This window comes from Cricetulus griseus (assembly GCF_003668045.3).
Source record: "Cricetulus griseus strain 17A/GY chromosome 1 unlocalized genomic scaffold, alternate assembly CriGri-PICRH-1.0 chr1_1, whole genome shotgun sequence".
Classification (NCBI taxonomy): domain Eukaryota; kingdom Metazoa; phylum Chordata; class Mammalia; order Rodentia; family Cricetidae; genus Cricetulus; species Cricetulus griseus.
Window position 1 is genome coordinate 174,992,012 of NW_023276807.1, and position 14,682 is coordinate 175,006,693.

A 14,682-nucleotide genomic window follows, 5' to 3' on the forward strand; every position below is an offset into this window, starting at 1 on the left:
TTTCTTTGTTTTTAAGCCTAAGTTAACACTGTAATCTTTTCTTTGAGAGAGGAAATCCAGACAGAGCACAGCCTTCATCTCCACCTCCCTCCCATTAGGTTTCTTTCTCTCTTCTACAATGGGTATGCTCAACAGCCTAACATTACCCCCAAGCAAATGTCTTTGCCTAGGGTTTGGAAATAATGCTGACACATTGAAAGTTTGTCTTTCCGTTATATATTAAAAAACAAAACAAACAAACAAAAAACCCAAAGCACAGTCCTAGATTGTAGTCACTCATTAAAACCCCATGTTTTTTCCAGAGCAAACACATTTCTGTCCAATTTGTGATGGAGTTTTCAGTTTATTTCAAATTATTTAGTGAGAGACAAGCAAAAAAAAAAAAAAAAACTATACTGTAGACAAAGAATTGTATACTTCATGAAGAAACTGTTTAAAACACATGGACCCCAGACTGCAGTCTGGGAAGCCAGCAAGGGACTGATCCAGACCCCTGAACATGGATGTCAATGAGGAGGCCTTGGCACTCTATGGGGTCCCTGGTAGTGGATCAGTATTTTTCCCTAGTGTAAGAAGGGACTTTGAGAGCCCATCCCACGTGAAAGGATGCTCTCTCGGCCTAGACACATGGGGAAGGGCCTAGGCCTGGCCCAGAATGATGTGGTGGACTTTGGGGAGCCCCCATGGAGGAACCTACCCTTCCTAGGGAGCAGAGGGGGATGGAGTGGGGGCTGGTGAGGGGTTGGGTGAAGGGGAGGGAGAGGGAGAAGGGATTGACATGAGAAGCAAGCTTGTTCCTAATTTGAATTAATAAAAACAACAACAAAATACACCTACAGTGCCATAAAGACCTCTTTTTATTTTATTTAAGTTAGAAAAAGAAAACTTTTTTTAAAAAAAATTTCACGTGGCTTGAGAGTAACAAAGAGTTAGAGGACTAGTTTTTTTTTTGAAACATATGAAATTATCTGTCAAAAATAAAAAGTCAGAGGAACCAATAATAAAATCAAATTGTTGCACTGTTAAATCCTCACATTGGTCAGCACAACTCTGGGTTTTGGGTGATATTCATACTGACCTGACTGGCACAGTTCAAAAAAGTAACCAAGAAATTAGAAACTGCAGGAAATGGAGGCTGCTTTGATCAATCTCAATACCAGTGTGCCTGCTACCTTGCTGGAGTATTCTATGGCCTTTGCTTGGAACTGGCAGTGTCATTTCATTCTACTGCCTTCCTTTCTTTTTGTTTGTAGAGCTTTGTCACCAGATGGGTAGCATTAGGTACTGTGGGATGAGGGAACTCTCCTGAGGGAGTTCCTGACTGACATTTCACCCACTGGATGTTCAGCTAGTCCCCTTCTATCTTAATGTTATTTACAGACTGCTGTTAAAATTATTCCACAATATCCATGTGGAAAAAATACATGTAAGTGTTTGTGTATGGCATTAGGGATAGAATTCACGTCTACCAATGAGCTACATCTCCGGCCTGAGTTGTTTTGTGATTTGGTCTGCCTTCATGCAAATGCTCCCTACACAAGGACTCTGTGCATTGCTTCTGTTTTACATGTAATTCGCTGAAAAGGGCAGTCTTCCATTTCTCTAGGGTGAATCAAAATTTTAACTTCTGAAATCCCTCTATGAAGAAAAACTCAAATGAGTTAATAAGCTAGAGATTTTAAAGAAATCTATCATACTCAGGAAATTGAGGCAGAAGGATGACATGTTCAAGGCCTGCCTGAGCCCCAAAGTGAGTTCAAGGCCAGCCTGGACAACTTAGTGAGACTTTATCTCAAAAAAAAAAAAAAAAAAAAGTGGGTGGAGGAAGGGGCTTGAATTGTAGAGTGCTTGCCTAACAATCGGAAGGCCCTGGTTCTTTACCAACACACACATACAGACACACACACACACACACACACCTATATAACAGTCTTAGTTACTGTTCTATTGCTGTTAAGAGACACCATGACCAAAGCAACTCTAAGAAAGCATTTTATTGAGTTTCAAGACTTAGTCCATTATCATCATGGCAAGGAGCATGGCAGCAGCCTCACTCTGTTACCCAGACTGGCTTCAAACTTCTGACATTTCCCTTGCTCAGACTGTCAAGTTCTAGAATTACATGTGTGTGTGCCCATGGCTTTTACCCTGCTTTTTATATGTATCATTTTATTGTGGTGATTTCCTTCCTCATGAGCTTTCTGGCTATGTCTGTGCTTGCACAGCCAGTTTTCATCAAGAGTTGCTTCTGACATCACAGGGAGACAAGCATCCCATGGACAACTGTAGAATTCCGTCTACAAGCATGTCTGCTGACTCGTGCAAACTCTGACATTCCCCAGCATTTTTAAACCGCTTTAACTGAAGAAACACCCAGACATATCATACCCCAACTCCAGCCTTCAGCAGTCCTAAAGTAGACCATATGCTTGTCCACAATATTCCTTGCTTTCTGTAGGGGTTGGGACTGGCAGTTTGCCCAAAAGTGACTTGAGAACCTTTTGTAGGGAAACTTTTATTCAGTTGAAACAAAGGCAATGTTTGAAAATAAAAGTTTTATTAAGGTGAAATTTTCTCTGTGTCAGAGAGATAAGGTTTATTTTCACGTGTCTGGGCTAGTTGCTTCCAGCCTGGTTGCTAGCTCCCCTGCAGGCACACAGTCTCAAAGGCTTGAGAAACTAAGATAAGGAAACTCAAACCCAGGAACTCCTTTATCACAGAGATGCTCACACCAATCTTTATTGTCCTCAGCAGAACCTTTGTTCCTCTCTCAAAGACATCTTTGTGTTTCCCAGAGTGAGCTTTCAATGGCTCTCCCACTTGTCTTCGTGGAAAGTTGGAGTGGATTTGGTTCCCTGGAAGGTTAGCAGTGGTCACGTGGTCACAGTCACCGCCATCTGCTCTTTGTGCCCCAGTGCTGCAGACATTGTTACATGGTGGAATGGGAAGTGTGCGTCTTGTTCCCATTCCTGCAGGCCCCTGCATCCTCATCCCTTGCACTCAATCTGAAGAATTTGCTGTGTCAGCCTGAAAGGACATCTTTAAAACTTGTTATGGAAAAAAATTATGACAGCTTATTGTAAGGATACCATTTAAGCAGCCCAAGGAACTAAGGCTGGCTCGTGTTTACAATAGACCAACAATGGTTTTCACCTGTAATGTATTGGCATAAATTAGAAGAGAAGGTAAGAAAGCACAGGAAATGAAGGCTAGGTACCAACAACCATCTGGGAACTAGGTAAATAGGCAAATTGTATACCAACCCCCCAGTAATATTGTACTGAGGGTCTCATAGATGACAAGAACTCTGGAAACTACTGTTTCCAAACTCACTAGATACTTTATTCAACCTGGAAGTTTGGCTGTCTTCACTCTTACACGGTGGTGAACACTGTGAAGCCATTCTAGTGAGCGCTGATACTGAGGTCTACAGATGTACCTGAAGAGTGACTATTATTCCAGCAGGTTAGTGTATGAAGACAGAGTAGAGGAAAGAACACAGATCACAGTACATAAAGCTAGGGCACCATTTCCTAAAATGCATGTTTCCACATTCCTTTGTATGTGTGAGTTTGCATGTGGGGTCATTCTATAAGAGAGATTTCTTGCCACATGCATGTTAAAGAAAGACTGAAAAACTCACTGTTCTGGGGCCCCAAAGTTAAGGCTGAGTGTTCCAGAAGCCAATGGAAGGAAGAAAGATGGGGTAGTTAGACAAAGCTGTTTCTTTTAGCCTCTTCCACTCCAGAGAGAGATACAGCACCACTCTGCATGCCTCAGGATGTCTGAAATTCACTCTAGATTCTGATGGAGGTCCATCATAGTACTAACACATACTTGTATGTTCTCATGAGTAACACTCAGGAATCTTAAGTTTATGTCCAGAGATAGCGAGTCATTAGAACACAGTTAAGTAACCTTTCCCAGAATTAATACCACATGGAAACGCATTTCAACGGTTGGTAGCAACAGCTCTCCTCATGCCTCAGTCCACCCCCACCTGGCCCCAAATGAGAGAGTGAGTTCATCTGAGTCCTGAAGCATGATATTCACTTGGCTTTTTCATGTGTCTGGTTTATTTTGTTCAATATTATGCTTGGGAGACTAAGATCCTTGCAGACTTCTAGTCCGTCATGTGCATCTGTTGCAGCTGGTATAAACTGGAGTGTGCTGGACAATCGAGGTACTCTTCAGTGCAGAGTCCTGTGTGTCCTTCTCCTGCAGTGTGGAGTCCTGTGTGCCCTTCTCCTGTATGTCCTTCTGTGTGTCCTTTTCCTGTGTGTCTTTCTCCTGTATGTCCTCCTGTGTGTCCTTTTCCTGTGTGCCTTTCTCCTGTATGTCCTTCTGTGTGTCCTTTTCTGTGTGTCTTTCTCCTGTATGTCCTCCTGTGTGTCCTTTTCCTGTGTGTCTTCCTTCTGCAGTATAGAGTCCTGTGTGTTTTTCCCCTTCAGTGGAAGGTCCTATGTGTCTCTCCTGCAGTGTGGAGTTCTGTGTCTTTTGCTCTTTCAGAGTTCCCTTGATTGTTATTGCCTCATTGCTTTCCCACATACATTGTAGAAATAGTGTTCTCACTTCTTCTAAAACCCCTTCATAAACATACAGGTTGTTGATGGGTATTTTATTCAATTTCTATTCTAATTTACAGTACTGTTTCAATCTATGCCCATGAATTTCCATGGTCCCCTTTGTGTTTTCTCAGTAAACACTACAGCTCTCTAGATAGAAATCTTCCTATTTATTACTAATCTATATCAAATTTGTGATACTAGATCAATGTAAGTGTTAGAGTTTTCTAAACTTAATTTTATATATTTCCAACTCAGTTTTCATGTTGGTTTCATATCCAGTGATCTAACCTAATCCACTTATCACTTTTAATAACTTCTCTGTGGCTACTTTTGTTTTACTCATATACAATTGTGATGTCACAGATAAGAGTAGTTTCATCTCTCCCTTTCTTTGGTCTTGTTTTCGCTTTTTGCAGTGTATGGAACTTCTGTTCAAGAGGTAGCTATAGAAAGTCTCTAAGATGTTTGCTACAGAACACCAAGGTGAAGAAAGATTCCTTCCAGTAACTGGGAGAGTAAGTCCCCTTGAGTGGTTCTTTGGGATCTCTACAAATATCCACAGATTCAGGCCTGGAGAGGTATAGGAAATCACAGCGTTCCTTATGGTTTCACATTTAAGAGGAGCCACATTGGGGAACCCCAAGGAAGCAGGTTTAGCCAGGCAGATGGGGAGTCCAGGGAGAGTGGAGCCCTGTGAATAAGGGACTTCACTGGGATCCAGCAAGGAATATACAGGCAAATGGTATGACTGTATGTCACTGGTGAGTTTAAATGTCTCTAGGGCACTGTCAAGAGAGGTGGATAAAGGCAGCTGGTGGCAGAGACCAGCCTCATCATGGTGGGTCTCCTGCACAACATTGTGGATTTTCCAGCTTCTGACTTAACCCCAGCAATGTAGACTTTCTGTGTCTGTGGCTTCATAACTGAGAATTAGATCCTTGTATGTTCCCATGGTTTCCTCATTTATTGCTCTGAAATACCTATTATTATTTCAAATAATGTCTCTTGTTATTAAGCTCAAGGTGATTGGTACTAATATAACAATTTCTTAATATTTTTGGTCCACTTCTTTCTTGACATTTTTAGGTTCTGTGTGCAGCACTTAGCTGGGACCCTTTAGAGAATTTAGCATGCAGTATTTTATGAAATCACTGCTATGTTTGAATTAGAGTCTATTTGCTGTTTTGGGTTTTTCTCTTTGCCCTGCTGTTGGCTCTCCTCTCTTCTCCTACTCCTCTTTCTCCACCTCCTTCTTCACCTTCCTCTTGTTCTTATTCTTCCTCTTCTGCTTCTTCTCCCCTCCTTTTCATTATTTTGAGTTAATGATGCATTTCACCACTATTGGCTTGGTATTCATTTATTCTTTTACTCTTTTTTTAGTGGTTAACTTAGAAATTGCTAATTGTATTATAATTCATTAGTGCTGTTTATAAGTTGTGGTTTAGGCAACTTTCCAGAAAAATGCTAAGGACCTGGAATTCCCTGCTTTTGTGTGAGTGCCTCAGATTTCAGTGTTCCATATGTTGTAATCCCCCAAGAAATGGGAGTATTGTCTCCTGCAGCTGGATTCATTTAGACACTGCCTACTTACCACTTTGCTGCTGGTTTACATCTCTGTCCATGAAGCTCAAGCCCAGTGTCATTCTTTTCTCTGCCAAAAGTATACTTCTGAATATTATTATTATTATTATTATTATATCATCATCATCATCATCATCACTTAACTATGCTGGTGGCAAATAGTTCAGGACAGCTTCCTGAGAAAGTATGTCATTTTCACTTGAAACAGACATATTAAGGTCAAATTGATATAAGCTGGATGTATTTAAACAGACAATTCTCCTGTTAAGACATTACGATATTGCCACAAAGAATACAATGCTTAATTTCCCAGACCCCATTCTGATGCTCCAGATGAGGAGGATAGCTTTAGGGACTCTCAGAAGTGCCCTATAGTTCATATTGGGCATGATATGGGGCCATACAGATATTTGCCCCTTCCCTGAGCCAGAGTCTTCCTGACAGAAGCCAACATTACAGGTTTTGTGCATTTCAGTATCTCATTTATTCAATTTAATCCTTCACAACTCTGAGCCTGGTTGCATTAATGTCCCAATTTTACAGTGGTGGAGACTGAAGCAAAGAGTATTTGGCTATACCATAAATAGTTCTGGTGGTCACTGAACTAACTTATTGTGAAGGTAAAGATCTTCCACCTGGGGACTTGCCAGTGACTCTGTATGAAGTACAGATGTGTTATTTTCAACCTATTGATGCTGTTTAAAGCTTGGATGAGGTGAGAATGCAGGTGAGAATACAGAGTGAAACAGAAACCATCAGCCTCCCACCGCCCCAATTTTACAATTACTTGACTCTCCTTCTAGCATTTTCCTTTATAAATGACACAACGTGGACACGTATGTCACAAAGCCCATTATTGTTTCTTTCAGATAAATTCTTAGAAGTTTTGACATGCCCAGCAAAAGAGCATATAGACATATCAGGCTTCTGAAGCACTCCCTAACTCCTGATATGTTGGTGGGGAAGGGCAGGAGGAGGACAACCAGGAAGTGGATGATGATCAAAAAAAAAAAAATGACCAAAGGGATATCCCAGTACCTGAGCACAGCCCAGGCAGCCTGTAAGGGACATTCATCTTAAGAATCTGTTTTGTCTTCCCAAAACAGAAGCAACTTTTAAAATGTTTAAGTAGCTCCATGTTTACTGATAGTGTGGAGGGATAGTGATTTTATGGGTTGTCCATGTGTCTGTCCTCCCATCCATGCTTCTGTCCATCTGTAATCTGTTTTCACTTTGTTCAATGTTGCTCTGGCTAAGATGCCATTTACTGGGCAAAGGAAATCCTTACAAAGCGTGTTCTTGTGTCTAATTTAGACTGACAAGCTGGGGCCCAGCTTCTACTCAGTTTCCCTGCCACGTTCTGATCACAGAACCTCCGGGGTGGCCCTCCAGAGTCGTGAATGCCATCTTTGTTGCAAGGAGTAGAAGGGAGAATAATATAATTCTACCAAAGAGAAAAGACAGTAAGCTAATGCTGTAATCCCATTGCTGTTGGAAGAGGAACAATAAATGACGGCAAAATGAATGACTTGATACCTGCATGGTATAAATTACCCAGCGGAAGAGATGTGTTGAGAGAGGAGAGTGGGGATTTGATCTCTGCCTTTCAGTTTTCAGCTATTGTCAGCCACTATACAAAGGCTGGCTTGACAAACCTTGGCTTGCTCTGTTTTAATTGAACAGTCCATTCTTTTGAGCTTGATGTTGAAGGGAGCCAGGAAAGTCATGTTGATTTGGACAATCATAGTCACCTCATTATCCATTGAAAAATTAAAGAAAAAAGTTGGTGCATCTGACTTTATTATAGATCTATACTGATGGTGACTTTGTGCTTTTCAAATGTCAGAAAACATCCCTAAGGTAAGGAAACCAGTGACATTCAAATGCCAGCCCAATGGTCACCACACTTTGAAAGGCAGATGGGTTAAAGTAATACTATGTGCCCACTTATGCTTGGCTGAGTAAGAATTTGTCATGGTCAAGACGTTCCCCATCATTGTCATTACCGTGCTGATTTAAACTTAAAGTAGGATAGTGTGGTAATCAAATCAGTTTTCATGCATGCAAAAATATGCCCCCTCAGTCAGCTTCATCCATGTCTGTGTTGTCTGCTCTGAGCTGACACCAACATGATTCATGAACTTTGGTATGAGGAAGATCGTGACCCAGTGTATATAACTAACTCTCCCATGTGTGATAAATGTGAATATAAATGCACAGCTATGGTCAGATTACTGTTTGTAATATGTAAACATTTACCAATGCTTCATTCTTCTGCAATAAAAGGGTAGTTATCATAACAAATACAAAATGCCCCCCACCAGGACAGAGACAGAAAGTTGCTCCTTGAGCTTGGCTACCTGAGGTCCAGATTGGGAAGGATGTGTAGTCTGTATTTGATCTTGGCAGCAGCGAAAGAGGATGTATTGTATTTGTGATGTCTGTGTTGGACATGGGAGGGGCACATTTTTGTCTCATGTTCACCTAGGAACTTTTTAGCACAAGAAATACTACAGTGTTTTGGAAACATGATCTTATCCCCTCATGTTGTAGAAGGAAGGAAAGAAATCAACAGGTAGCTACAGCCCAGAGTCAAACCTTCCACACTCCTGAACTTGTTCCATCTCTGTCAAACTCATCTAGATCATTTGTTTAGACTTTTCCTTTTAAATGTTGTATTACTGTATCTGTTTTTCTATCCACTCCCATGACTACTACCATGTTTTTTATCCTCATTAAAAGAATGCTTTATTATTTTCTTGATTCTGATGCTTAAAATTTCTGATAGGGTCAGAGTCATTAGGTCCATTGAGAACCATGTGAAAGTCATGCACTGTCTCTGAAAACTGAATTCTTTGGCAAATACCTATAAATTAGTTGAGGGTTGTACGTTCCACAGGGTCCATGCTTAATAATTTCTAGTTTATCTATCATCAATGTCTTCCACAAATTGGATATGAAGTAATAATCCTAATATATAATTTGGATAACATTTCTTGGCCCTGCTTCAAACCATTGCCTGTCAACTTCAGAACACAACCCCAATCTCCCTGGTAGAATCCCAAACTACTGAAGCTTATTTCTACCTTTGTAGCCTCACCTGCTATATCCCCAAGGTTTGCCCTTCCAAGCCAGAATGCCTGTCACTGTCCCTCCAGGTTCTCAGTGTTTTGATGTACACTGTACAGTCCTCCCTTGGTTTCCCTCCCTGACTGAGTTTGAGCTGGCTCTCCATCATGTTCATGGCTGCAACAGTCAGCCATGAAGTGGGTGTCTTGTGGGCCTGGTAGATCATGACAGTTGGTATACTTAACTACTCTCATGTATTTCTCAGCCCTCCCCTTCTTACTAACAGGCAGTCTCCTGAGCTTGTACATCTTCTAGATTCAGTCATTGTAAGGAGGAGGGAGAAAGAAAATTAGAAGGAAGAAGGAACCCAGGCTCGATTTCTTCATTCTCTCTTATCTCCAATGATAGCAATTCCATCTCCTCTGTGGCTCCAGGTCCTATTGGGAAGGCCCACAGAGCTGCCAATTTCTACTAAGTAAGCCTGGGCCACAAGCCTGGCCCTACTATCTAGCCCTCCACTTACCATCATCATCACCACCATCACCACCTCCATCATCACCACCACCACCATCATCACCATCATCATCACCACCATCATCACCACCATCGTCACCATCATCATTTTACTTGTTTGCTTATATGTATGTTTGCATGTATGCACTCATGCCACAGTGCACATTGCACCAAGGATAAGTAAAAAGTCCACTTCTTTCCTTCCACCATGTTATTTCAGGGGATAAAACTCAGATTATCATATTTGGCAGCAAGCACCTATATCTGATGAGCCATATAATCCACCCTCTTTTTCCTCCACTCTCTGTCCTGAATCATCGAGGGGCCTGCTACCATAGCTGAGTTCCTAGATCCTTCATTTCTCATCTTTTGACTAAGTTTCCTATTGCCTGTATATTCATTTTTCTGTGTGGTATGTCTGTTTAACTTGGCTTATCTTTATGTCCTGTATAAATCTTTCCTGATCCAGCCAACATTTGGCAGATATTTGCTGAATTTATTGCCTGGTTTTAAACTGTCTTCTGTGTGGTCATCCCTCAGTACAACAGATAAGCCCTGTATTAGTTAGCAGTACTCAGTGATATTATCTGGGCTTCCATGGCCAATAAAAAATTATCTCTAAACCCAGAAGCTTGCAACAATCAGCATTTATGAGTTCATGGGTCCAAAGGTTAGCAGGGTGGGTCTTCTGGCCCCACTGGGGCTCACTTGGGATTCTGTGGACAGCAGCAGCTGGGTAGTTCTGTCATCTTCACTTTATGGAGATAGTTAATGTCAGCCATTTCCACTATATAATTCTTATCTGTGAGAGGCTAGGTCAGGCATGTCCCCAAGGTAATCAAGGGGCAGCAGAAAGACACTCAAATGGAGCAAGAACTTTCTCAAACGTCTATATTAGCATGTCTGATAAAAAATTTTATATCACAAAAGTTATGTGATCAAAAATAGAGCTGAAGGATGCAGGGGAAAAAACTCAACTTCTTCACTAAGTAGTGAGGTGTAAGAGTTAGTGCAGGGGTGAGGGAGGGTGGCATACATTATTATATTATATTATTATATTATTACCATGTTAAGTATTTGAAACCTTCAGAAGCTAAGTCTCATGATAGTTAACAATCTTTAAAAGGAAAAATTAGAAAACAATCTGTACCACCCAGGTTTTAAAAAGCAAAACCAATGGAGTACAAATTTCTCTAAAAACTGTAAGGCATTAGCAAGGCTGTGCAAAACAGTCCATCAGCCTACTAGACAGAGAAAAAAGCAAACCATTGAAGAATGAGGAAGATGTGGGAAAAGTGAAGGACAGGGAGGTCACAGAATAATAAATAATAATAAATTATGCATCAAAAAATCAGGTGGTTAAGCATAACAGGTGGTTAAGCATACTCACTGTTCTGCAGAAGACCTGAGTTTGACCCCCAGCACCCATGTCAGGGACTGTTCAACTGGCTGTAACTCCAGCTCCAGGGGATCTGATATACTCTTCTGCTTCTCTCATGGGAAAACAGGACTTCAGTCTTCATGCATGACTGGAACAACCTCTCTAGTCTATTCAGAAATGTTGATCTCAGTGTAAAGGGGGCAATTGCCATTAAACAGATTGTCCTATGTCCTATGCAATATTTTATGTGTCTGAGAACTGGAACCTCTGCAATGTATATAAGATATGGCACTAAGAAAAGACCTCACTGGCTTCTGCAGCTGTGACTGTGTGGGGGTATAAGGGAACACAGTGTGACAGTCAAAATAAAATTTAAAAAGATTTAGTAAACCCTTTAGAAACAGAAACAGAGGAACATATGCTGATCGAACACTTTGGTCTACCTCAGGTGAGATCTGAGAGACTAAAGATGGATGGATAGAGGAATAGATGGATAGGGAATTGGTTTTTAATTAGCCAGATGTGGTGGTCCACACCTTTCATCCCAGTACTCAGGAGGCAGAATCAAGCCACACTCTGTTTGTTTGGGGCCAGCCTAGTTTGCATAGCCAGTTACTGGCTACACAGGGAGACCTTGTCTCAAAATAAATAAACAAATAACTTAGATATAAATTTAACCCTTTCAAAGCTTTGTAGTAAAATTACATGTTATGTAATTGCCAGTTTCTTTGGTGTTGTTTTGTTTGTTCAGTTATGCCCGCCCCTAAAATAGATCAAGTGAAGAGCTGTTTATAACAGATTTGTGAACTGAGTTAAAGAAGCACTATTTCTCCTTTACCCTTCAATTTGCATTAATAGGGAGCAGCCATGAAACAGTGCCAACCTCACCTCAGGTCAGATGACTAAACAAAACGAACCACTTCACACCCACAAATAAAAGTATCCCAAGTTGGAAAATGAATCAGTTACAAAACAGTATTCTGTTGAAACTACAAAATAACCACACTAGTAAGGTATTTGTGCCCCAAATTTTAAAAGGTGTAAAATACACACATTCTGAACTACAGTTCTTCCAGGAACGGCTTCTCATTATGATTTTGGCAGTCCTTTGAGCTCTGAGCAAACTCTCAGTTGCCTGTTTTCTGAAGAGAAGAGTTAAAACCAGGAGTGTTTAAGTTGGGAGGGTTTAGCTTAAGCTCCCACGTTTAACTGGCCTCCAGCACAGCCAAATCACCCCTGAGCTTGTCTTCTGGATGGACTCAAATGAGATTGCTTCTCAGGAACACACCATGATAGAGACGCTGTCTATATACAGTTTCTGGGGGCCACCTCCATGGCACCAGGTTCTTAACAGTTTAACTTTAAAACTAGAGCTTGTTCTCAGGCATTCGGAACAAGCCCATGACATCAGACTCCTGGGGTGAAACTCCTCACCAATGTCTGCCTCCCTCTTTCTCCACCTCCCCTTTCCAAATCTGGAAAACAAGCCTGTTTATACTGTCTGTCCCATGTGGTCACTGTGAGGACTAATGCGTGTGAAATTATTACTACAAACCATAAAGTATACTCAGTAAAAGTTTATGAATGAAGTTGTTACCTATGGCGCCAGCACTCTGGAGGCTAGGACAGAAGACAGAAGATTATAATCCAGCCTGAACCACATAGTGAGTTCCAGACTGGTCTTTCATACAGCATGAGACCTGTCTTGAAAAAGAACAAAGTAAAATAAGAGATTTTTAAAACTTTTTAATGTGAACTATATGAGGCTTTCTATTGTTTTCATGTAACCAAGTTCAAATCTCTTCCTTAGAGTCTAAATTGGAATTAAACTGTTACATTATAGCCATTGATATTGTTTCTAGAAAAGGCACTGTTTATTTTTAGATATTAATGTCAAGGCTAAGGGCATGCATGTACTTAAAACTGCAATAAAGCCAAACAGTTTCAAACACAGGCCTCTTTGCTCTATTGACTTCTCTTAGGAAGTGTTCTTATTATATAGCATGCTTCTCTGCGCTTTGGTGTATAGCCTAATACAATCAGCTTTTCTACTCACAGTGAGATAAAGTTGTAGGTTTTAGATTAGAGGGTTTATGACAAGAGCAGTAGAAAGGAATTTTGTAGAAAATAGGTGAATACAATTTCACAGTCACCTTTAATGTGGTTTTCAAGTGACATATGTTAGCAATAATAAATTTTAATAAGTACATGTTGCCTGTATATGCATGGCATGTGTGTTCTCTATGGAGGCATAGTGTGTATGAGCCTTCATGAAGAGAAGGTGAAGCTTTGTCAAAAAACTGGGAGTGGGGCAGCAGAGAAAATCTGCGCATACCCAACATGCATTGCACACTGTTTCATGGCCAGGAATCCCTTCAATGTGATAAACAGAGCTTTTTTGGTATTGTAACACTTAGTGAAGACACAGGGTGAGGGTTTATGCACTGTGACATGGAGAGGTCTTATGCATACTGTGGAAATGGAGGAAGGGAAGGAAGGTATGAAAGTGGGGGGGGCAGGTATGATTAAAGTACATTCATGAATGGAGATGATATAGCAAAGCTCAGAACTCAGTACAGTTACTATATACGGTTCAAAAAAAATGTAGACAAAGTCATACAAAAACAGGAAGTCACATGATACAGTAAATTTAAAATGCCCAGGTTGCGGTGATGGCTGGGTGAGTAGACTTCTTGCTCTGCAAGAATGAGGAGCTGAGCTCAGGGTCACCGTATTCCTGTGAAAAGTTGGGCATGGTGTGAGTGTCAGTTACCCCAGCACTACAGGAATTTTTATATCATGAGATGAACAAGCATAACCTGTGCTGGAAATGGCCTGCCTTTCTAGGTGTTCTTAGGGACACAATGGCTTTACTTTGGGGCTGTTTTGCTCTTTTCCATTACCCTTCCCACAAGGTCAGGGGGCCAGCCATTCCCCTGTCAAGGAATCTTGAAAGATACATTGAGACAAATATGCTTGAGTCTACAGTGGGTGGGGGGGAACAACCTTCTCTCCAGAACCATCTTCTTGGTGAGTTCAAACAGTACATGACAGAATGCTTACAACACTCACCAATACAACCCAACCACCAAAGCCCAAGTCAAGCAATGTGGCTCACTGTTGTAATCCCAGTACTCAGAACACTGAAGCAGGAGGATCACCACGAGTTTTGGTCCAGCCTGGACTATAGACCGAGTTCAAGGACAGCCTAGGTTTCAAAAATGAGACCTGTCTCAAAATAAAAAAAATCACCCGTAGGCACACTGTTGTCATGGATATCTAGATATTTTTGTGAATACAAAAAAAAAGCAAAGACTGACAATTTATACATCAATTTATGCTCTAGGCTTAGGGCAGGTTATCAAGGAAATTATACCAGTGCTCTTTTCATTATTTTGGTGAAAGAGATGTGAAAGCAGGGGTGGGGGGAGCTATCTTCAGGTCTAGATGGCAGGGATCCAGATATGAATGCTCCTGACCTCTGGCTGTGACTTCTGAGCCCCACAACAATCACAAAAATTATAAGGCCAGAGCTGACAGACTCTTAGACACAGCTGCTGCCCCGATTGC

General features: G+C 41.1%; 1 protein-coding gene across 1 annotated transcript in view; it reads left to right on the forward strand.

The window, feature by feature from the left end:
* The window catches only part of Thrb (thyroid hormone receptor beta), a 239,456-nt gene that overhangs the window by 12,264 nt on the left and 212,510 nt on the right, over nt 1-14,682 (forward strand). The window lies entirely within an intron of this gene.